The sequence below is a fragment of the Mustela nivalis genome, assembly GCF_964662115.1.
Source record: "Mustela nivalis genome assembly, chromosome: 11".
Classification (NCBI taxonomy): Eukaryota; Metazoa; Chordata; class Mammalia; order Carnivora; family Mustelidae; genus Mustela; species Mustela nivalis.
The window spans coordinates 29086224-29110990 of record NC_139030.1 but is presented as its reverse complement, the minus strand read 5'-3'; the positions used below and the strand labels follow the sequence as shown (position 1 = coordinate 29110990).

The 24767-nt window shown below is 35.8% G+C and overlaps 1 protein-coding gene across 13 annotated transcripts in view; it reads left to right on the top strand.

The window, feature by feature from the left end:
• The window catches only part of GTDC1 (glycosyltransferase like domain containing 1), a gene marked incomplete at its 3' end in the record, with an annotated part of 460833 nt that overhangs the window by 46506 nt on the left and 389560 nt on the right, over positions 1–24767 (top strand). For 12 of the 13 annotated variants that reach the window (XM_082689513.1, XM_082689517.1, XM_082689516.1 and 9 more), the window contains one exon: positions 1496–1585. The exons of the other annotated variant lie outside the window; for it this stretch is intronic. Of the gene's footprint in view, positions 1–1495; positions 1586–24767 lie in introns of those variants that run through there. 13 annotated transcript variants of the gene reach the window in all.

Genomic DNA, 24767 nt, shown 5'->3' with positions numbered 1-24767 from the left:
AGAGAGTCCTAAGCAGACTCTGTGCTCTTTTTTGCCCAAATTACGTTTTTGGATTCATGTTGGTTTAGACAGATATTGTAGTTCAGTCACTTTCAGAATGTGGTCTTCAACCAGCAACTTTAAAGTAGATTTGTAGATTTAAAGTAGATTTGTACCCATTTACTCTTAAGAGTACTTTTGTACTCATGCACTTCTTCTTCCTCTTCTTTTTTAAAGATTTATTTATTTGAGAGAGAGAGAGAGGAGAGGAAGGAGAGAGAGAGTTGTAAGCAGGCTCCATGCAGACCCTGAAGTGGGGCTCAATCTCATGACCCTGAGATCAGGACCTGAGCTGAAACCGAGTTGGATGCTTAACTGACTGCACTACCCAGGTGCTCCTCAAAATCACTTTTTCATAAAATTTTCTCAATTAGAGATTTTCAGGAACATTGGAAATTTTTTTCATTCATCCTATATATATCTGTTTAGTCTTTTAAATTATGCTTGTTAAACTTCAGATAACTTCATATATTGGCTATTGTGAAGGGATATTTTTCACAAGTAGATTTGTTTTTCTCACTGGCAAATTTTCTAAATTCTAACTGAGTGTTTTAGGAGATTGTGGGTGATACCAAAGTTAATCAGATTATTTGAAAGTTAAGATTCTTATCTTTCCCTTAAAAATTTTTTCAAGTGTTAATTTACAGAAAAGTACAAAAAGTAAAGAGGAAATTACAGTGTAGCTCTCTTGCAGCTCATCTAAATCTGAACTTTTTTGCCATGTTTACTTCAATTTTTTACTTTTTAATTATTTGAGAACTAGAATTTTATAGACAGAGGGAGGTGAGGCCTTTTCTCTGGTGGTAATTCTGGTGGGGTAATTCTTTCCCCACCTCCAGAGGTTGCAAGTATTTTTGAATTGGGTGTTTCCATTGTCACGCTTGTTTTTATACTTTTATTTAATACATATGTATCTATGTCAAAAACCTTACATAAATGATAACTATACCTGTCCTTTTTCATTTTGCTCTTTTTTGCCTAAATTATGTTTTTAGACTCATGTTGGTTCAGCAGATGTTGCTGTAGTTCAGTTGTGCTCAGAATGTCGTCCCCCACCAGCAGCTTGAGCTTCACTTGGGAACTTGTTAGAGATACAAAATTCTTAGGCCAGGACCGGATACATTTGTGCAGTCCAGTGCAAAATGAAAATGCTGGGCCCCTTGTTCAAAAACTATTAATAACTTGCAAATAGCAGCAGCGGAGCATTAAATCAAGAGTGAGGACCCTTGTAAGCATGTTCATGCACCCATGAAGCTAGCCCTGTTTCAGGCGTTATTCCAGACCTGCTGAACCAGAAACTCTGAGAATAGGGCCCAGCAGCCTATGTTTTAACAGGCCTTCCAGGTGATGTTATAGATATTTAAGTTTGAGACCATTTGTATTAGTTTTTCAGGGCTGCCTTAACAAAATACTATGGACTGAGTGGCTTAACTGACAGAAATTTATTTTCTTACAGTTCTTGGGGCTGGAGATCCAAGGTGAAGGTGTCAGCAGATTTACTTTATTCTGAGATCTCCTTGGCTTGCAGATGATCACCTTTCTGCTGGTAACTTTATATGCTTTGTCCTCTCGTGGTGTGTGGGTGGACATCTCTTATGTCTCTGTGTGTCTGAATTCCCTCTTCTTTAAGGAGATTAGTCCTGTTGGCTTAGAATCCACCCTAATAGTTTTGTTCTAATTTAATCACTTCTTTAAAGGCCCTATATCCAAATATAGTCACATTCTGAGATACTGTGGGTGAAGGCTTCTAGATCCGAACTTTGGGGGAACACAGTTCTTCCCCATAGCACCACTGCTATAGGTCAGTGAGTTTTAGGACTATTATATTCGGTTGTATGATTATGTCCTTATTTCTCTCTTTTATGCTGTTAATAGAACTTTAGATTATTTTCCATTTATGTCAATTCTACTCTATCAGTTTCTTTTGATGTATAGTTCCTTTTTTTGGTTTTTATTTATTTTTGATATGATATCTTTGTAGACTTCCAAGTGTCTGATGTCAATTGAATTAAAACGAACAAAACAAAATCATGTACTACCCTTTGTTTAATGGAGGGCTGTAATCTATAAGCTGTTAATTTTGCTGGCATGTTATTTTAAATGGTGGTGGATTTGTTTTATGAGACTGGATTTTCCATGTCGTCCAGCACATGTGGTTTTGTACTGTATTTTGAGTTAACTACACAAGCTACTATTTCCATATATGGGTGTGTTTCTCATAATGATACTAAATAAATAAGTTCCTTTCTCTGTTTGTAAATAAAAGAGAACAGTGACTCTATCATTGTATATGTACTGTCTTGGGTTTTCATGACCTTTTGCAGCTCATTTTTATCATCTGGGAATGTACCGAAGTCCCATTGTTGTTAACTGCTTATGCTGCTAAGAGTAATAATGTGTGTTTTTTTTTTTTTTTTTTGCGGGGGGGGAGGGGGGAATACTTGTTAATGTAATTTTACTGAAACTTAGGCTTACTTTTTATCAAAAGGTAAAGTTTTGTACCAGGCTAGGGCAACATTTTTTTCTTTGTATAAGATTTCCACATATTTGTTATGTAATCTATAATTTTATTCCTTTTATCCAAATTTAATTCCCTCCTTCCACCACCACACCCCACCTCATAACTTGCAACAAATGCACATTATATGTGTTGCTGATAGTTTTGAAAGTCTGCTGGATTCATTGAGGATCCACCAATCATCTGGATAGACCAGATAGTCTCCCTAGTAGCTTCTACCCTACTAAACTTTTGGCTGTTTTCCATCTTGTTAATTATATCTCCATTATGAAGGCATACTATACCAAAAAGGAGATATATACCATCTTGCTAATTTTTACTAGTTCCTCTTTGCTGGCTGAACCTGGTATAGAAGAAGTTGTTTTAGGGCTTATATTGAAAACTACAAGACATTAATGAAAGAAGAAGTTGAAAAAGACACAACAAATGGAAATGTATTCCATGTTCATGGGTTGGGAGAATTAATATTGTTAAAATGTCCTTTCTCTGTTTGTACCCCAAGCAATATATACATTCAGTGCAATACCTGTCAAAATTCTGATGGCATTTTTCACAGAAATAGAACAAACAATAATTGACTCTTTATGTTATAGGTAAGGCTTCCAGTTAATAGTAGGCTACTAGTAGTTAAGTTTTGGGGGAGTCAAAAGTTTTAGGAAGATTTTTGACTGCTTTGGTGGTCAGCAGTTCTACCCCTTATATTGTTCAAGAGTCTTCTGTACACTATGATCTAGGAACTCCACTTCTGGGTATATATCCAAGGGAAACAAAAACACTAACTTGAAAGAATATTATGCACCCCCATTTTTATTGAATTATTATTTACAGTAGCCAGGACATGAAAACAACTTGGATATCCATTCATGGAGGATGGATAAAGAAGTTGTGATGCACACACACACACACACACACACACATGTGTGTGCACACAGAGTGAGTAAATAGAATATTATTCAACCATAAAAAGAATCTTGCCATTTGCCTCAAAGTGGATGGATCTCAAGGGAATTGCATTATAAGTCAGACGAGAAAGAAAAACACTGTATAATTTCTCTTATATATGGAATGTATCCTTCTGTCTGTCTTTCTACAAACAAAACCAGGCTCATAGATACAGAGAACAGATTTATGGTTGCCAGAGGCATGAGGTGGGGGAGGGGGAAGTAGTAGGAGAAATGGCCAAACTCTTGTTGTTTTGTTCTATTTTATTTTTTCTATTTAATTCATTTTCATTTTAAAAATTTTTCATAAATTTTAATAAATAGCAATGTTTTAGCATGATAATTGAGACTAATGTGGTCTGGTGGCATTACCACTTCTTAACTTTGTAAATTATCAGGACTCACCTCAGACCTGTTGAATCAGATGCCTTGCCAGTGATTTCCTTGCTTTCATACGGTTCTCTTAGTAGTTCTAAGATAGGTTCTCTTTCATACGGTTCTCTTAATGTAGTGTGTATAATTTCTGACAGTATGCTAGAGTTGATAGAGCAAGTCTTAGTGCATGTCTGTGGTGGGGAGGTGACGTGAACGGTGGGCTAAGCTTAGAAGAGTGTGAAAAAAGGGGGTTTAAGCCCTTAACTTTTACTGGCAAATGTATAGTGACCCTCAGGGATGGACTCTTCATTCTTATTTCTTCCTTTGTGTCTTTTCACTCAGTGTCAGCACGATGCTGCTGAATTTGTGCATGCTCTTGGTGTGCATTTTTTGTCCCTAATTTCAAAGTGAAATGAATGATTCGTTGAATGTTTACCCATGTAAGGCCTGTGTTTGGCTCTTTAGAGATAAAGGAAATGCAAGTTGTCCTCACCCATATGTTTGGGCTTCATAGACCTGGATTCAAATTCTGGCTCTGAATTTGACTTGTAGTGTAGTCTTTGGTAGAGTTCTTAATCTCTCAACGTCTCATTTTCTAACGTTGTAAAATGAAGGTAACACCTACTGTGCATTTCTTACTGGGATGTTCGGGGGATTAAATGAAGTAATGTATATGTGTTTAAACATAATAGGCACTCAGTACATGTTGCTATTATCATTATAATCATCATCATCTAGTTATTTCTGTATTTGAACATCACACTGGACTCTATAGGGCATGCTATATTAATGGTCTAGGTGACACTTTTCAGGAATTGCTTTCCTGGCTTTGTGATGATTCCATCACGGTGAATAATTTAATTAGCCTTTGCCTGCTGAGTACTGTGGCTGTGGCAGTCAGTAAGAGAAATGTCGTATACAAAGATCCAGGACTTTGGAGTCGAGCAGATCTTGATCTGTCATTACTCCAGCAGTCACTCGCTGTGCACCTTGGGCAAGATGCTTAACTTTTCTTTCTCTATTTTCTCATCACCGAGGAAGCCTTATTGTGAATGGGGTTGGGTGAATGTTGTTATTGTGGCAGTACTGTGGCAAAATTGAGGATGTATGTAAAGCACTTGGCTCATAGTAGTCACAGAATAATTTTTGCAACAAGCCTTCACCTACTCCACTTTTACTCATCACAGAGTTTCATCGTCTGTCTTATCTTATGTATGTTGAGATTTCTTCCATTTTTTACTCTTAGAGACGTAGGGGTTAGAACAAAAGGATAAGCCACTAGCTGGAAAAGGAGTAAGTTAACAAAACCAAGTTTGTCAAAGGATTCTTCATTCCTATGCCTAAATATAGATTTTTTTGTTGTGTTTATGAAAATCATATTTTTTACTGTAATAAAAGATAACATAAAATTTTACCATTAAGTATATTCTTATTGTACATTCATATTGTCATATAATCATAGGCCTATATTTTAAAGCCTAATTTTGATATTGTATTTGAAATTTCTCTCTCTCTCTCTCTCTCTCTTTTTTTTTTGGCCCATATATTGGAAAGGACTCTTGGTAGCAAACAACAGAAATCATTAAAACTGGTTTAAGCATCAGGGGATTTATTAAGTTGTAATAGATAGTTTGTAGAATCTTTGAGGAAATGAAGAATAGACTTTGGGCTGAGCTTCTAGGAATAATTCCTGGAAGCACTTTTTTTTGCGTGGCTTGCTAAGAGAGCCGTAGCTGTCTGATCTCAGAACCACATTGCCCTTTTGGTGGGAGGAATTTGGAAGCCTGTGAATGAGGAATCTTGGCTTTTGTTGCTGCCTCCTAAAGAGTCACTGTCTCACCCATCATCATTGCTGGATGAGCTGATATGCCTGTGCTCAGTTGCTCCTTCTTGTTTTCTTTATTTTTCTGGTCTCCTCAGAGTGTCCCTGCCTGGGAAGGCGAGGACACATGCACATCTCAGGTTGCAAGAGAGTCTGGTAAATGGGCCCTTTAGCTGTCTGGCCACTATTATGTCATTAAGACATATCAGAATGGGGTTGCATGAGTGTTAAAAATGAATCTGCTGTATTTGCCATAGCTCTTTCAGAAAGGAAAAGGCTAGGGGACATATCCATTGAGCACCTTTGTTTTCTTAAATTATAGTTTCAGGAGGGGAAGTAAAAATGTCAGTCTAGCAGTGTTGATATAGGATAAGTTCTATATTGCAAAAAATTTATATTTTGTGGGGGAAGCCCAATTTTTAAAACATTGTAAAACTCTAAATGGACCCTGTGTTTATCTAGTTGATGGTAATAAATAAATTTCTTTTTTAGAATGTTGTGTCACTCTTTTTTAACTTCATGTTTTGGCATTAGAGTATATGGGTAAAACATTCCTTCTAACCTACTATGTTTGCTCATTTTTGCCAATTGTAAAATGTATCCATTCTTGCGGAAATGGTGTCTTTAAACCATGCAAAAATTTTGTATTGTAAATAATTTGGACACATTCGTGGTGGGGGCAGAGTTGGGGTGGTAGTGGAGAGGAGATAAAGTTATCCATAAAATATAGTGTCCAATTTGAAGATTATTCACAGTTTAAACTGTTATCTAGACTGGTGCTGTCCAATAGAAATAGAATGCAAGCGTGTTTGCAATTTTAAATTTTTTAGTAGAAAATTTAACAAAGTAAAAAAGAATAGGTAAAATTAACTTTAACAACATGTTTTGCTTAACTCAATATATCCGAAACATTTAAACGTGTGACACTATTTGCATCTCATGTGTGCAATAGTTGGTATCATATTGGACAGCACAGGTCTATACTGCCTAACTTATTTCATACTAGAATTTTTCTGCCTGAGAAGTACTGAAGTATACCATAAGCATGTTTGTAAAACATCCTCAGTGTGTGCTGTGTCCTGATAATGCTTTATTACTTACACTGTTTTTATAAGAGTATGATTGTAAAGCAGTGCTTCTTCCCAAATTCCAAGTGTTGATGTGGTGGCTTGCTGTATTTTATGAAAGATGTGTAGTTTTTGAACTGTCATAGTAGAGGAATATGGAACATGATACTGAAGTATGCCATTACCAGGTCTGGGTTTGCCCTGAAAAAGTAGTGTCTAAGCTTTTGATTATTAAAATTTTTAAAGCACATACAATATAAGTATTTTATTACCTATGAAAAATGTACACATATGACTGTACTAATATATTATGTAAATTATGAAATTAAAATATTGAAAAAAGAGATTCAATAAAAATAAATTTAAAACTGTAATATTTTGGGGCACCTGCGTGGCTCAGTGGGTTAAGCTGCTGCCTTCGGCTTAGGTCATGATCTCAGGGTCTTGGGATCGGGTCCCGCATCGGGCTCTCTGCTCAGCGGGGAGCCCGCTTCCCTCTCTCTCTGCCTGCTTCTCCATCTACTTGTGATTTCTCTCTGTCAAATAAATAAATAAAATCTTTAAAAAAAAAAAACAAAACTGTAATATTTTGAGGCACCTAGGTGCCTCATTAAGTGTTTGCTCAGGTCATGATCCCAGGGTCCTGGGATCAAGCCCCACTCTGGGCTTCCTGCCCGGCGGGAAATCTGCTTGTGTTCCCTCTCACTGTGTCTCTTTCTGTCGAATAAATAAATAAAATCTTAAAAAAAAAAACCTGTAATATTTTTTCATGAACCACAGATAATTGGTTTGAATAGTCAGTCACCGTTTGGAGACGCTGCTCTCTAAATCCTGTGGCGTATTGGCTCTCAAACTTGATTGATCACCGGAACCCTCTGGGGACTTATATAATTAAAAAAAAAATAAGAACAACAGTGAAAAAAAGGTGTGTCTTTTGGTGTTACTTTAGACACACAGAAACAGAATTTGTATGCGTGTGTGTATATGTATGGAGTATATGTGGAATCTGTATTTAATTTTTTAAATATAGGAGTCCTTGTTATAGATGGCAGGGAATCTTCTTTTTTCTTTTTTTTTTTAAAGTAAGCTCCACTCCCATGATGGGGCTTGAATTCACGACCCCAGGATCATGAGTCTCTCGCTCTACCGACTAAGACAGCCAGGCGTCCCTATAGCAGGGATTCTTAATTTGGGATTCATGGGGCATTCTCTGAAATTATATACCCTATAAAAATGCAATTAGGCCTGTAGTTTTTCTTAGAACCCCAGATGATCTTGGGCCCAGGTAAAATGTCATTTACAGCTAGCCAAGGCTGCTTTGGATATGTGGGTCAGAGAAGATTGTTGAGCTGGAGAGGTCAGGTTGGGTCCCTTCAGGATTAAGATTACTTGTGAACGTAGGGCTGTAAGACTGAGCAGTGGGCAGACCAGGGGAGCTATAACTGGGAAGTGCTAATAGACAAGGGTCATAATTCTATTTAGAATGTCTGACCTACAAGTGGACACTGGGAATCTAGTAAAAAACTAGACAAATTCAAAGTCTGGATTTGATGGAGCAGGTCAGATTTGAAGTCTAGGTAGACAGGCCAAGGTTTCTAATGAATAAGAAGGTTTAAGTGGATTTGGCACACTAGCATTTAGGCAAGGCCTTGAACCCTTTTCCCTATTCTGATTGCTGGTGTTGATTGGGCTGATCAGATGGTGCTATGAAAGATTTATCCTCAACATCTCTGCCTCCTCTTTCCTGTTTGCTGTTGGTATAGCTCAGAAGAGACTAGAATTCCTCATACTCCTTCTGTTCTTAGGCTGACTTATTAAAAGGAGTCTTGTCCCCAGAGAGTGTACTGCTAGAGGTATGTGTTGAAATAATATCTTAGGAAGGTGTCTCCTGGAGAAGTTTTCCAGAAAAAATTGAGAATGCTTCATCTTTGTTTAATTGATGATTTCCTATAATAGCAGTGCTTACAGGACTTTTTAAAAACAAAACAAAACAAAACAAAACTTTTTGTTAACTTTTTATTTTATTTTATTTAGAGGTAGGAAGGGGGAGAGGGAGAGAGAGAATCTTAAGTGGGCTCCATGCCTAGTGTGGTGCCTGATGCTGGGCTGAGTCTCATAAGCATAAGGTCATGACCCGAGTCAATATTAAGAGTCAGACACTTACCCGACTGATCCACCCACGTGCCCATTTTTGTTCATCATTCAATTTCAGCATTCATGTTTTATAAGAAAGCTTTACATATGGTGAATTTAAACATACATGTGATGAAAGTGTTTCAGCTTCCTGAAGTAGAAATAAATATGAATAGTGGATTATTGGGGCACCTGAGTGGCTCAGTCAGTTAAGCATCTTCCTTCAGCTCAGGTCATGATTCCAGGGTCCTGGGATCAGGTCCCATGTTGGGCTCTCTGCTCAGTGGGGAGCCTGCTTCTCCCTCTCCCTCTGCCTTCTGCTCTTCTTGCTTGTGCTCAATTTTTCTCTTCTGTCAAATAAATAAATAAAAATCTTAGAAAGAATTATGGTTTATTTATCAGTTTAGTACTTTTATAAAATTTCTGATGGTTGCATCAGTGTTCCATTTTTTTCCCTTTCTTTTGTGTCTTTTTAAAAATTGTTACTAAGAATTCTGGCTACCATTATTTTCTACCAGTTAGATATTTGAACTGATCTTTTTAACAATATGAAAGGATAATGCTAGGTTTATGGTTTCATTCTTCTTTTCTTTTCTTTTTCTTTTCTTTTTTAAATATAATTCCAGTATAGTTAACATATAGTGTTATATTAGTGTCAGGTTTATCATATAGTGATTCAGTAATTCCATACATCACCCATTGTTCATTATGACAAGTGCACTGCTTAATCCCCATGCGTATTTCACCCATCCCCCCACCAACCTCCCCTCTGGTAACCACTACTTAGTTTTCAATAGTTAAGAGTCTTTTTCTCTCTCTTTCTTTTTTTCCTTTGCTGGTTTGTTTTATTTATTACATTCCACAGATGAGTGAAATCACAAGATTTTTGTCTTTCTCTGATGTATTTTGTTTAGTGTTATACTCTCCAGTTCCATCCATGTCATTGCAAATGGCAAGATTGCATTCTTTTTCATGGCTGAATAATATTCCATTGTGTATATATACCACATCTTCTTTATTCGTTCCTCTATTGATGGATACTTAGGCTACTTCCATAGTTTGGCTATTGTAAATAATGCTGCCCTAAACATAGGAGTCTCTTTGAATTTGTGTTTTTGTATTTTGGGAGGTAATACTCAATAGTGCAATTACTAGATCACAGGGTAGTTCTGTTTTTCACTTTTTGAGGAACCTCCATACTGTTTATCATACAGTGGCTGCATCAGTTTTCATTCCTACCAACAGTGCAACAGGGTTCTTTTTTCTCTTCGTTCTCACCAATACTTGTCGTTTCTTAGGTTTTTTGGTTTTAGCCATTCTGACAATATGAGGTGATATCTCTTTGATTTGGCTTTCCTTGATGATGAATGATGTTGAGCTTCTTTTCATGTGTCTGTTGGCCATTTGGATGTCTTTGGCAAAGTCTCTGTTCATATCTTCTACCCATTTTTAATTGGGTTATTTGTTTTTGGGGTGTTGAGTTGTAGAAGTTCTTTACATATTTTAGATACTAACCCTTTATCAGATAATCATTTGTAAATATCTTCTCCCATTCAGTAGATTGTCTTTTAGTTTTGTTGATTGTTTCCTTCACTGTTCAGAAGCTTTTTATTTTGATATTTGATATGGTCCTAATAGTTTACTTTTGCTTTTATTTCCCAGAAATGTTGCTATAACCAGTGTTAGAGCCATTACTGCCTGTGCCTTGTGTGGTTTTTGTTTTTTTTTTTTTTAGGATTTTTATGGTTTCAGATCTCACATTTAGGTTTTAATTCATTTTGAGTTTATTTTGTGCATGGTGTAAGAAAATGGTCCAGTTTTATTCTTTTGCATGTAGCTGACCAGTTTTCCCAACACCATTTGTTGAAGACACTGTGTTTTTCCCAATGGGTCTTCTTTCCTGCTTTGTCAAAGATTAAATGACCATATAGGTGTGGGTTTATGTCTGGACTTTTCTATACTGTTCCATTGATCAGTATGTCTGTTTTTGGGCTAGTACCTTGCTGTTTTGGTTATTATAGCTTTGTAATGTAACTTGAAGTCTGGAATTGTGATACCTCCAGCTTTGCTTTTCTTTTTCAAAGTTGCTTTGGCTCTTTAGGGGTCTTTGTGGTTACATATAAATTTTAGTATTGTTTGTTCTGGGCCTGTGAAAATAGCTGTTGGTATTTTGCATTAAATGTGTAGCTTGTCAGAGAAAGACAACTATCATATGATCTCCTGATATGAGGAAGTGGTGATGCAACATGGGGGCTTAAGTGGGTAGGAGAAGAATAAATGAAACAAGATGAGATTGGGAGGGAGACAAACCATAAGTGACTCTTAATCTCACAAAACAAACTGAGGGTTGCTGGGGGGAGGGGGTTTGGGAGAAGGGGGTGGGATTATGGACATTGGGGAGGGTATGTGCTTTGGTGAGTGCTGTGAAGTATGTAAACCTGGTGATTCACAGACCTGTACTCCTGGGGATAAAAATATATGTTTATAAAAAATAAAAAATTAAAAAAAAAAGAAAAAAAATGTGTAGCTTGTTTTGTTTTGGATAGTATAGGTATTTTAAAAATATTTGTTCTTCCAATTCATGAGCATAGAATGTCTTTCCATTTCTTTTTGTTGTCTTTAGTTTCTTTCATCAAAGTTCTATAATTTTCAGAGTTTTTCACCTCTTTGGTTAGGTTTATTCCTAGGTATCTTATTGTTTTTGAAGCAGTGGTAAATGGGATTGTTTTCTTAATTTCTCTTTCTGCTGCTTTATTAGTAGTGTAAAGAAATGTAACACATTTTTGCACATTGATTTTTATATCTTGTGACTTTACTGAATTCTTTTATCAGTTCTAGTAGTTTTTTGGTGGAGTCTTTAAGGTTTTCTATATAGAGTATCTGCAGTTAGTGACAATTTTACTTCCATACCAGTTTTAGTTCCTTCTATTTCTTTTTGTTGTTTGATTGTTGTAGCTAGGTCTTCCAGTATTATGTTGAATAAGGTGAGAGTGGACAGTCTTGTCCCTTCCTGACCTTAGGGAGGAAGCTGTCAGTTTTACCATATTGAGTATGATGTTTTCTATGGGTTTTTCATATATAGCCTTTATTATGTTGTGCTATAACTACTTTGTTGAGGGCTTTTATCATGAATGGATGTTTTACTTTCTCAGATGGTCTGTCTGCATTTATTGAAATGATCATATGGTTTTTATCTTTTGTCTTATTGATTGGATGTATCACATTGATTGATTTGTGAATACTGAACTACCTTTGCCTCCCAGGAATAAATATCACTTGATCATGGTGAATGATTTTTTAAATGTATTGTTGTATTCGGTTTGCTAGTATTTTGTTGAGGATTTTTGCATCTATGTTCATCAGAGTTATTATCCTGTAATTCTCTTTCTCTCTCTCTCTCTCTCTCTGGTGATATCTTTATCTGGTTTTGGTATCAGGGTTATAGTAACCTCATAAAATGAATTTGGAAGTTTTGATTCTGATTTTTGGAATAGCCTGAGAAAACTAGGTATTAACTCTTCTTTAAATGTTTGGTTTAATTTGCCTGTGAAGTTGTCTGGTCCTGGACTTTTGTTTGTTGTGATTCAATTAAGTCGTAATTTAATCTCCTTGTTGGATATTGCTGTGTTCAAATTTTCTATTTATAACTGCTTCAATTTTGGTAGACTACATGTTTCTCAGAATTTACTCCTTTTTTTTCTGTTATTTAATTTTTTGGCATTATTATTTTTCATAATAATTTCTTATAATTATTTGTATTTCTGTGATGATGGTTGTTATTTTACTTGTGATTTTGTTTATCTGAGTCCTTTCTCTCTCTCTCTTTCTCTCTTTTTAAAAGAGTCTGGCTAGAAGTTTATGGATTTTGTTGATCTTTTCAAAGAACCAGTCCTTGGGTTCATTGATCTGTTGTGTTTGGTTTTTTAGTTTTTGTATCATTTATTCCTGCTCTAATCTTTATTATTTCCTTCCTTCTGCTGCTTTAGGTTTTTTTTTTTTTTTAAAGCTTTTATTTATTTATTTGACAGACAGAGATCACAAGTAGGCAGAGAGGCAGGCAGAGAGAGAGAGAGAGGGAAGCAGGCTTCCTGCGGAGCAGGGAGCCCGATGTGGGGCTCGATCCCAGGACCCTGAGATCATGACCCGAGCCGAAGGCAGCAGCCCAAACCACTGAGCCACCCAGGCGCCCCATGCTGCTTTAGGTTTTTGTGTGTTGTTCTTTTTCTAGCTTCTTTAGGCTTAAGGTTAGATTGTTTATTTGAAATTTTTCTTAATTCTTGAGGTAGACCTATACTGCTACAAACTTCCCTCTTAAAACAGCTTTTGCTGCATCCCAAAGGATTTGGACCGTTGCATTTTCATTTTCATTTGTTTACATATATGTTTTGATTTGTTCTTTGATTTCTTGGTAGGCCCATTAATTGTTTAATAGCATGTTCTTTAAATTCGACATATTTGTTGTCTTTCCAGATTTTTCCTTGTGATTGATTTCTAGTTGTTTAGCAGTTTTCTAGTTTTATAGAAGTTACTGGGAGGCAAACTTTCTTTCTCTAGATTTCCTTGTGGTCAGAAAAGGTGCAGAGTATGACTTCAATCTTTCTGAATTTGTTGAGGCTTGTTTTGTGGCCTAGTATGGGATCTATTCTGGCGAATGTTCTGTGTGGACTTGAAAAGAATGTGTATTCTGCTGTTTTAGGATGGAATGTCTGAATATATCTGTTAAATCTGTCTGGTGTAGTGTGTCACTACTATTTCCTTGTTGATTTTCTGTTTGGATGATTTGTCCTTTGATTTAAGTGGATATTATAAAGTCCCCTACTATTATTGTATTACCATTGGTTAGTTCTTTTATGTTAGTTCTTTTATGTTTGTAATTACCTGCTTTATGTGTTTTGGTGCTCCCATGTTGGGTGCATAAATACTTACAATTGTTATATCTTTTTGTTGGTTTGGTCTCCTTATCATTATATAGTGTCCTTCTTTGTCTCTTTTTACAGACTTTGTTTTAAAGTCTGTTTTGTCTGAAATAAGTGTTGCTACTCCAGCTTTCTTTTGATATCCATTTGCATGCTGAATATTTTTCCATCACTCCCTTCCTTTTCAATCTGCAGGTGTCTTTAGGACTGCAATGAATCTCTTATAGGCAGCATACACACGGGTCTTGTTTTATTTACTCTGTTACCCTGTTAGGTTTATAGTTTATTATTTTTTTTTAGGTTTATAGTTTATTGAATATCATACTGTTGTCAGATGTTGGAACCTTCTATAGGTCATAGCTAGCATGGGTATTTAAAGTTCAAAGAATTAAGTAGTGAATTGTGGTTTTCAGGTAGGTTTCTCTGCTGTAAATATACATGTTCATATGTGTATATGACATGTATATATGTATCTACTACACACATACATGTACATATGTATAATATAGATTTTTATTTTCTTCATCCTTAAAATTTGCATTTGTAACAGTTTTGGTGGTATGGTTTGCCTTGTGAAGAACCAAGAGGGCCGAAACTATGTTAGTAAAACTGTCTCATAGGTATGATTCAGACAGTTTTATTAGCAACATATGGGGCATGAAGGAGTCACAGAGGGGAATTTGGAGTGTGAGGGTGCTGGTCTGTCTTTTTTGGCATGTAATTATATCAGCCTCATGCATGGTGTTATTTGCTGCTGCCTAGGGAATATAGAAAAATATCTTCTAATGTGGTGAAACAAAATGTCAGAATAAATTATAATTGTTGACTTCATAGGGAATTATTTGAATGAAGGATGTATTTTTTCTCTAACCTAAATTTTGTTTGGTATTTTAAATTTTATTCAATCAATCTTTTGAAACTCAATTTTTCAATAAGTTGAATTTTTGGATCAATGTTACACAATAGATGCCTAGCTGAGTTTCATAAATGGGAAGAAATTTGTTTCTTTTTCCCTATTGTGACAATGCATGGTTCTGTTTAATTAGTTTTACTAAATATTTATTAATTTTCTTTAGAGGTATTTGTAGCATTTAAATGATTACAGTATGCTGATTACTTTAGTAGATGCTACACAGAGGACAATATCAGACACAGCCTGTGGGCTTATGGAGCTTATTTCTGTAGAAGCAATCATATGTAGATGATGTTTTAAATAGTCAGTGATAGGAATGATAGACACACATGTCAGCAAAGTGGTTACCTTTGGGTAAGAGGGAGGGAAATGGGATCAGGGAGGGGTACACAGAAGCTTCATTTGTAATTTTTTTTTGTTTTTTTGTTTCTTTAATTTCCTTTCAGCTAAGACTTATTGATTGCCAGAGATTTTTTTAAACCAGAGATTCAGGTTGAGGCAAAGGTAGTAAAATGGTTTGTTTTATCTTTCTTTCTTTCGGTTATTTCTTGGTTTGGTCAGTATAGTTTCTTAAAAGTAGGAGGATAAATTGTAAGAGATTGAGGGAAGCCTTAGGGTTTGGGAGGGTGGGTTCTGGAAAAAGCTCTGCAGAAAAAGTATTGATATGTTTTTCAAACTTTATTCCAATTCTTATTCTGCTTACTACTTTGAGCCTTAGGTTAAATGTAAGCACTTATATTATTGTCTCTTCTGAAATACACATTTTTATTTTATTTTATTTATGTATTTGACAGACAGAAATCATAAGCAGGCAGAGAGAGAGAGAGGAGGAGGAAGCAGTATCCCCACTGAGCAGAGAGCCTGATGTGGGGCTCGATCCCAGGACCCTGAGATCACGACCTGAGCCGAAGGCAGAGGCCTTAACCCACTGAGCCACCCAGGCGCCCCTGAAATACGTATTTTTTATAGATGATTTCTCAGTCATCATGTTGGGAAGTTGCTAGGAGGCAAACTTTTTTTACTCTAGATTTCCATTTGTCCCTAAAACCAGTCTCAGTGAGACCTAGTCCTCTGAAATGGAAAAGTCTTAAAGTGATTAATCCTAAAATGGCTAGTCTGGTTTCTTCTGTATGCTGGTAAAATACTATTGGAAGCCAAGTTGTTCAATATTTAGGTTGAAGTGACATAATTATATCATATAATAATTATAATTGCATTGTATAATATATTATATTGTATAATATATTATGTATTATCTATTATATTATGTATTATATAATATATTATGTATTTATATAATATATTATGTATTATGTATTATATAATATATAATTATATAATATATTATGTATTATATGATACATAATATATTATATAATACATGGATTATATATTTATTTCTAGAGTGTGAGCAAATAGGGTCACACTTCAAGTACTTTTTAAATGCTTGTGACTACTGTCATGTTTTATGACATGATGATTTTATCTAACAGCTATTTCTGTGGAGTTATTTTTTTGCAGAGTAGAAGACCAAACCTCTCCTTGAAAGTGTAAGGAAAGTCTTTACATTCGCTCTCCCTTTGAAAATCAGGTTAAATGGTTTGACTGTCCTATGGTAAAAAAAGAAGTACATTGGATAGTTTTGTTCTACCTGGAAAACAGCTTTATAAGAATTAGCATGGTATTTTTCTTGTGGGTGATTTCAGACATAAAGAAGAAAAAAATATTTGATACTTGCAATCTTAGAGAGAGTGAATCCTGCTAAATGAAGTATAACTAAATTGTAATAATCTTAAATTTGTCATTTACTTAAGCCTTTCTTTCCCACTGGATTTTTAAAAGAGAAACTAAGAAATATATTTTATCTTATTTGAATTTAACTGCTGTGTTTTTTTCTTGGGTAAACTACCTTATCACAATGTAGAAGTCCTGACTGATTGATAGTCATGGTTTAAGTATATTGACGTTTACAACTAAGTGTGTTCATTATAGTTCAGAGAATAATGGAAATAATGAAATGGTATTACAATATTAAAATTTCATTAAGCATTTTTATTTAATTAAAATAGTTCATCTTCACTCTAAAATAATGATTAATGGATTGTTGCCTTATATTTGTGAATCTCTATTTGTATATGTGTATAGTTAAAATTCTTTGTAAATGTAATTATTTATATTTCTTACATATGCTGTTTCATTTTATCATCACAACAGTTTTGAAAGTAGGTGGGGTAGGTGAGAGTTTTCTTTACTAAATGAGGAAAACTGAGTAGCATAGTCATTAAGTGTTTTTTTTCCCATAGATAGGACTGCAATAAAACCTGAGTCCCCGACTTATGATTTAGTACTCTTTCCTGCTGGACCTTAGAATCAAAGAAATTTGGGTTTTTCTCTTGCATTGATTCTTTTTTTTTTTTGTCATTTTGTTTTGTTATGTTTCATTAGAATCCTTCTATCTATACGATTCTATAAAGTCAGTTTGTTGTGATTACTACTTTTGACTACAGATTAGGGGATGAAAAAGATAAAACTCAACCCAAATGACACTTTTTATTATATCTGTATTTATGAATTTGGTGCAACATTTTATTATATAAAAAAGTTAAGAATTAACTTGATATCATCCAAACTTTTGAAATTAGGACAAAGTCTTGGTGGTAGGTATGAATAAGTAGACTTGTCTCCCTCCCCTTCGCATTTTTTAAAATTAAAAAAATTTTTCTTTTTTTTGTTTTTAAGATCTTATTTGTTTGTCAGAAAGCGAGAGAGCGAGCACGTGCACAAGCAGGAAGAATGGCAGGCAGAGGGAGACGTAGGCAAAGGGAGAAGCAGGTTCACTGCTAAGTAGGTAGCCTATAGGTAGCTTGATGTGGAACTCAATCCCAGGACCCTGGGATCATGACCAGAGCTAGAGGCAGACAGGTAACTGACTGAGCCACCCAGGCATTCCCCCCAATTTTTTTTTTCTTGAGGTATAATTGACATGTATTAGTTTCAGGTGTACAGCATAATGATTTGAAATATTTATATATTATGACATAATCACCACAGTAAGTCTAGTTAACATCAGTCACCATACTTAATTATACTATTTTTTCTCGTGATGAGAACTTTTTAAGATTTACTCACTTAGCAACTTTCAAATATACAATATAATATTATTAACCTTAGTCATCATGCTGTACATTACATCCCACGACTTATTTATTATAACTGCAAGTTGTATTTGGAAGTTTGACCACCTTCACCCATTTTGCTTACAGCCTACCCCTACTGCTGCCCCACCTCTGGTAAGTACCAGTTTGTTACCTGTATCTGTGAGTTTTGTTTTTGTTTTGTTTTGTTTTCAGATTCCAGATAAAAGTGATATCATATGGTTTTTGTCTTTATCTCTGTGAATTATTTCACTTAGAATAATGCCCACAAGCTTCATTTGTGTTGTTACAAATCATAGGATTTCTTTTTTTTTTAATGACTGGATAGCATTCCATGATGTATATGTGTGTGCATACATTTTCTTTCCTCATTTCTCTGTCCGTGGACACTGAGGTTGTTTTCATGTCTTGTCTATTGTAAATAATATTTTGATGAGCATGGGAATGCAGATACCTTTTTGAGTTGGTGTTTTCATATCCTTTGGATATGAAAATGGAATTGCTGGATCATATGGTATTTGTATTTTTAATTTTTTGAGGAACCTCCATACTGGTTTTCACTGTAGCTGTACCAATTTAACATTCCCACCGACAGTGTGTGGAGGTTCCCTTTTCTCCACATGATTGCCAATACTTATTATTTCCTCTTTTTGGTAATATCCATTCTAACAGGTGTGAGGTGATATTTCACTGTGGTTTTGATTAGCATTTCCCTGATGATTAGTGATGTTGAGCATCTTTTCATGTGTCTGTTGGCCATCAGTATGTCTTCTTTGAAAAAAATGTCTATTCAAATCTTTTGCCCATTTTAAATTGGATTTTTAGGTTTTTTTGCCATTGAGTTGTATGAGATCTTTATGTATTTTTGATGTTTACCCGCATTGGATATATGATTTGTAAATATTACTGTATGTTGTCTTTTCGTTATGTTAATGTTTTCCTTTGCTGCGTAAAAGCTTTTTAGTTTGATGTAGTTCATCCTGTTTATTTTTGTTTTTGTTGCCTTTGCTTCTGGTGTAAATGTAAATGTAAAAAAAGATCCTCACCAAGACTGAGGTCAGGAAGTTTTTTCTCCATTTTCTTCTAGGGGTTTCACAATTTCAGGTTTTATGCGAAAGTCTTTAATTTATTTTGAGTTAATTTTTGTGTGTGGTGTAAGATAGGAGTCCAGTTTTACCCTTTTGTCTGTGGCTCTCCAGTTTCCCCAAAACCTTTTATTGGAGAGCTTATTCTTTCCCCATTGTATACTCTTGGCTCCTTTATTATAAAGTAATTGACCACCTATGCAGGGGTTTATTTCTGGACTCTATTCTCTCTCTCTCTCTCTCTCTCTATATATATATATATATACACTCACACAGACACACGCACACATATATATATATATATATACACACATATTTATATTTTTTAAGCTTTTATTTATTTGACAGAGAGAGAGATTACAAGTAGGCAGAGAGACAGGCAGAGAGAGAGAGAGGGAAGCAGGCTCCCTGCTGAGCAGAGAGCCTCATGTGGGCCTCAATCCCAGGACCCTGAGATCATGACCTGAGCCGAAGGCAGAGGCTTAACTCACTGAGCCACCAACGTGCCCCTGGACTTTATTCTGTTCTGTTGATCTTACTTGTCTGTTTTTATGCCAATACCATACTGTTTTAATCATTGTAGCTTTTTAATGTAGCTTCAAATTAGGGAGTGTGATATCTCCAGCTTTTTTCTTCTTTCTCAAGATTGCTTTGGCTTTAGTCTTTTGTGGCGCCAAACTTTATGATTGTTTGTTCTTTTCTTTCCTTTCCTTTTGAAGACCTTTCTCAAGCCAGATGTAGGAAGCCTCACAATTCCTGAAAGAGTTTTACTCATCTTCTCCCATTATGGTTTTTAGAATGATTATTATTTTTAATTGCTTTTTAAGATGTATTATATTTTTAATGGAATTAATAGTAACTATAAATATTTATTTAAATCAGATATCAGTTATTTTATATTATGAACAGAGCCACAGAAAGACATATGTATGACTTACCTAGACACATGTAAGCATTAAGAAAAGGAAATTTGGGGCATTAGAAGGGGATGTTTACTTATTAAATAGAACATGGTGATGTTATTAATTATTGTTTTTAGAACATGTAATTATTCACACAAAGGATAATATGACTTGCTTATAATAATTAATATAACTTACTGAAATGCCTTATTTAAGGTATGTGAATTCATTTTATTCTGAGGTAGATTGGTATTGGGGCTAAGTCACCTCTTTTTTTTGTCCTTCAGTTGCAGCAAAATCCAACTTCCATGTATTTTGCTACTTATATATGTCTTTTGGGAGATTTTGAAAAACCCAAGTCCTCTTTCTCCTGTGGAAGTGTTAAAAATCCTAAGAAGCTTTCTTGAGATAAAGTTTGTCCCCTTTCAATTATTAAATGTGCTTTTCTCTTATCTGTGAATTTCACCTTCAGTTTACTGGCAACTGCTTTTTCGAGTCAGGATCATAGAATTATGATTAACTCCTTGCAATCTGGCTTTGGTCCCACCTCTGTACTGGAACTGTACTTTTGAAGGTCGCTGGTGACCACATTCTAGCCAATTGTAGAGGTTTTTTCCCTCTCAATCTCCTTGACATGCTAATGACACATGACCTTGGCTTTTCAGTTACGTGAACACTCTACTTGAGATTTTTGCTTTGAACTTTCTGTGGCCTATGCTTCTTCCTGTAATACCTGTCTTCTCTTTGTGGGGTGGGTTTTATTCTTGCTGTTTACTTACCAAGTTTTGAATCTTATAACTTTAGTTCTTCTTGCTTTGCATTTTTGTCATAGATAAATCATCATTTCTTATAACTCTCTCTCTCTCTCTGATGGATGTTACTGGCAATTTTCAGAGCTCTGTTTCACATCACCCAAGGTGATTCAGTGATTGCCTATTACCCAAAATCTAGTCCCGTATTTCCTTCTGCTTTTACGTCAATGCCCTTTTCCTTCAGAGCAGACCTTTCTCAAATTATCTTCTTCGAACTCTTTTCTCCTCTGAATTTCTGGGTTCATTTTAAAGAAGCATTCTCTTAATACCTTGACATTTTCTTACTTGGTGTTCCTTATCTCCTCATGTTTCTGATGTCCTTGAGTTTTTCTTAAAAATATTTCTTAAATTTTTCCCACCCTCATCCCTTATTTTCCCCAAAGTACTGTATGGTGTGTGAAACACTTTCAAATGCATTTTTTTTCCATTTAAAATAACCAACATAATGAATTTATGAAATAGAAAAGGTAGAGTCTATTATCCCAGTTTGCAAGCCAGGAAATATGTACTGAGAGAAGTGATTCGTTTGAAGGTATCAAAGGTGATTAAGGGAGGAGCTATTACTTTTAAGTCTATACCTGTTCCCAATTCAAGTGACTGTTTAATTTCCTATTCAGTGATATTTCAGCTTCCAGTCCTCTCCTTTAGTTAACTCTACTTACATTGCTAGATGAATGTGTACAAAACCAGTCACAGTGGCAGCTATTAGAGATTGATATAGTGTTTCAGTCACTGTGTGAGGTCATATTTAATCCTTCGAACTGGTGTGCACCGTAGATACTGTGATCCCCATTGTACAGATAAGTAAATTGAGGGTTACATGAGTTAAATAACTTACTAGTTATTGTGTGTGATAGGATGGGGGTTGGGGTAGAGATTCCATCTCAGGCTCCCACGCTCTAGTTCTTCTTCGTTATTTTTATAATCACATTTTACTGTTCATTAAATTCTTGATGTTATTTTTCTTTCTGAGACCTTACTGTAGATTCTTTTTCCTACTTAATCCCATTTATACCCCTTTTTTGACCTTTCAGGACCCTCAATAATTTGTCATAAGTTTCTTTTCCATTATTTTCTCTAGTAATCCCCCTCAGTTAACCTTCTGCTTTTAACCTTGTTTTCTTCTCACAAAGACCTTATCTTGTCTCACTTTCTCATTTTCTTAACTCATGTAGTTTTCACCCTGTGTAGAATTATTTCACCTGCTGATAGCCACCTCTTTACCTTCTTTCATTCCCACATTTAGCGAGCATTTAAGGCGTAGGTGGCGCTCTGCTAGGAGTTGTTAATGTAAATGATTGCATGAGCATGGTTGGGGGAGATGAACACATAAGGGGAGGAGCCATACTGGATTTTCCACTCTGATGTGAGTGCACTGGCCATGATGTGAGTGCACATGGGTTGCCATGGCTGCAGTAAAGAGGATGTGATTAATTTTACCTGAGTGGTTAGGGAAGCTGTGACAAAGAACTTACATTTGAGCTATAGCCTTAAAGGAGGAGGAGGAGGAGTTCTCCAGGTGTAGAAGGGGTGGGAGGAGGGCATTCTGGAAAGAAGAAATATTGCATGAATAGAGGAATGAAATCACAAATCTATATGCCATATGTTGTAGTTGACTATTAAAGACATTGTTGCAGGACAGTGCAAAGTGCTGTGTTGCCAACAGTGACTGGCCTTCCCTTTGTGGAGTCATGGCAGTGCAGGGTCATGTGTTTGGACTTACAGTTTCAGACACTTGACGTGTTGGGTGCACTGAGAGTCACATTAATTCTGTTCTTAGAAACTGGAGACATGGGTCTCTCTCTCTTTCTCTCTGTCTGTATGTATATATTTGTATGTTTGTCAATTAATTTCCAGTGAGAAATACAACTGTCAAGCAGATTGGATTGCTTGATTTGGCAAATCAGTCTACCGTCTCCCTGTAGGCAGGCTTCTTGGGAAGCCAGGTTGTTATTATGGAGGTCAACTGATGATTGAGAAATACAGCTGTCAAGTTGACCCAGCATTTCTGACCAGTGCTCTCTCTTCTGGCAAGATACATGGGGACCATGTTGCCAGAGACCACCTGTTAAGCAAGGAAAGAGAACCCAGAGGGATATTTGTTTGAAAAAGTAACTCTCAGCTGAGTTAGCTTGAGGCTATCTTACCCACTGCAGTAGAGCTTTGCCAAGGAAACCATATTATTCTAGTCAACCTAGCCAAGACTTCCTCTCCTGTGGCTTAGATTGATCTTGTGAACATTTGCCTGGGTGACTTCTTGGATTCCTTTGCTGACCAGTCCTTCCCTTTCCTTCACCTTGATTGATGCATTCTCCCTCTAGATATGTTGAGACATTCTGTCAAGTTATGAAGAAAGGCTAAAGCTAGAGAAGCAGAGGGATTTTTAAGTCTATGTTTTGATCCATTTTGTATTTGAGTCATAGTCCCTTATATTTGGTCACTTGGCACCAAAATCAGGGAATAGTAAAGAGTCTCCTGAAGTCAAGAGTATCAGATCTTTGGTGGTGCGATGTTGAGGTTGAGCCTAGAAAGGAAAGTTAGGACCAGATTATGAAAGGTCTTGGAGGGGTGCCTGGATGGCTCAGTGGGTTAAGGCCTCTGCCTTCGGTTCAGGTCATGATCCCAGGGTCCTGGGATCAAGCCCGCGTCGGGCTCTATGCTCAGCAGGGAGCCTGCTTCCTCCTCTCTCTCTGCTTCTCTGCCTACTTGTGATCTCTGACTGTCAAATAAGTAAATAAGTAAATCTTTAAAAAAAAAAAAAAAAGGTTTTGGATGCCATACCAAAGAACTTGGATTTCAAAGGGCTCTCAATTCAGTTATCCTCTCTTCTGAAAAAAAATTTTTTCCCTAATAATATCTTTATTTTTCATCTTTCAAATTTTTGTTACTATCTGTATCAAACTGTTAATATCTTACTGTACAGCATATGATAATGGCTCTCCTTAAGAGATCTTATTCAGCCCCTTTATGTTTTGACAGATAAACACTAGGTGATACTATCTGCATTTTAAACATGAGGTGCTTCAGAGCTTAAAGTTCTGTTTCTGACAGACTCTTATCTTGCTTCACAGTTCAGGCTATTTCCTCAACTTCCTCTTTTATCCCCCAGCTTCTTTAGATGAGGCATTAATTTTTATATTATTATAAAATGTTTCTTTTTTATTTTAGGTAATGTTTTTATCATGGTGCTTATCTACACAAATAGCTCTCTTATTAATTATCGTCTATCTCTTTTCTGTTTAGGCAGCTTGTCAGTTTCATTTATCTATCTATCCATCTAACTATTCATCTATCTATCTATCTTTTTCAGCTTCAGCTGTATCCCATTTTTAATAAGTGTTTATTGAAATTCCAGTTAGTTAATCTTCAGTGTAAGATTAGTTTTAGGTGTACAGTATAGTGATTCAACACTTCTGTGTGACACCCGGTGCTCATTGCAAGTGCAGTTTTTAATCCCCATCACCTATTTTACCCATCCCCCAACCGTCCTTCTCCCTGGTAACCATCAATTTATTCCTATAGTTAGTGGACTTCATATTTACTCCTTTTGCATCTTACAATACCTCACGCAGTTGAATTTCAAGCAATACTTAGACAACAGAATACCATTTCAGAGCCAGCAGGTATCTCAGTCTAGTTAAGTACTTTCATTTTCTACATTGAGAAACTGGGATCCAGAGCAGCTGTAATTAGCCAAAGTGAATGACTAGTAGAGGCATGACCAGAACCCAGATATAGCTACCCTTGTGCTATACTATACTTGTTCCCTATTTGGCTGAGAGATATATTCCATAGGGATGAAAAGGACCCTCAAAGATCACCTATATCAATGTACAGTCTCTAGAACCACTACATTAAAACTTTAACTGGCAGCTTTACTGGTTAGCGCTAGGAAGAGCATAGTTTGAATATTTTAGGTGTTACTGTGATAGGAAGAAGAGTAAATGAGAGGGACACAGGGAAAGGAGCTCACACGTTGAGCTCTTTCTGGGCTTCTTCAAGCCAGGTAGTGACACCGTACACACATCATCTCAGTATTTATTAGGACAGTCCTGTGAACTGATTTTAGTTGTACACATTTTGCTTAGG